Below are 900 nucleotides of genomic sequence, written 5' to 3'. Positions count from 1 at the left end.
CTCCGGGCGCCCGGACATTTGTTTTCCGACGGTTTCCTTCCTACAAGAAAACGTTAGTCCGAAGTAAATATATATCCTTCAAAATAGAGTGTTAGCACAGTTTATTATTAAATAAAATATTAATTAGATTCCTTCTCCTCGAGACCAAAATCTAGTCACGATCTCGACTTAGATATCCGAAATGGATCTAAGTCAGATCGACGCCTAATGTTCCCTTCCCGGGAACACGCCCTCACAATCACTCTCCTCCAGTGACTTACCCTCATTTACCTGCCAGAATTCCGGTCAGCCCTTTGACCCGTCTGGGCTTCGTGCCAGCTATCCGGTCAGCCCGTCGACCTAGCTGGACTTCGTGCCAAACGTCCGGTCAGCCTATCGACCCATTTAGACTTCGTACCAGCTATCCGGTCGGCCCATCAACCTAGCTGGGCTTCGTGCCAGATATCAGGTCAGCCCATCGACCTGTCTGGCCTTCTCCTGCACACTCGGTCAGAGTGTTAGATAACAACGAAACTAACTTAACCTATTTTGTCATTCATTAAAACTTGAGTTAGACCGTTAGTGCTAACCACACCAACAAATCGTGCTATCTTCAAGTGAAATAAGTTTTGGCTCCAGAGAGTGTTGACTCATCTTGAGTTATTCATTTAATGATTTAGTGTCTGACCAGACCATTGGTCCAATCAAATAACCTGATGGACTCAGCATCTGACTAGCCCAATGGTCCGATCGGACAACCTCTCGAACGTAATGATCGACTGTGCTGGCTTCAAATGTTGACTCTTCCTTGACTTTGACCACTATGTCAGTCATCCCTCTTGACTTTGACCCCACCCAAAAGCTCCACATCATCCTCTATATCACAAGCCTCCCCCTCAAGTCTAGTTAAAAGAAATTACA

The sequence above is a fragment of the Zingiber officinale genome, chromosome 2A, assembly GCF_018446385.1.
Source record: "Zingiber officinale cultivar Zhangliang chromosome 2A, Zo_v1.1, whole genome shotgun sequence".
Classification (NCBI taxonomy): domain Eukaryota; kingdom Viridiplantae; phylum Streptophyta; class Magnoliopsida; order Zingiberales; family Zingiberaceae; genus Zingiber; species Zingiber officinale.
This window is presented reverse-complemented; position numbering follows the sequence as displayed.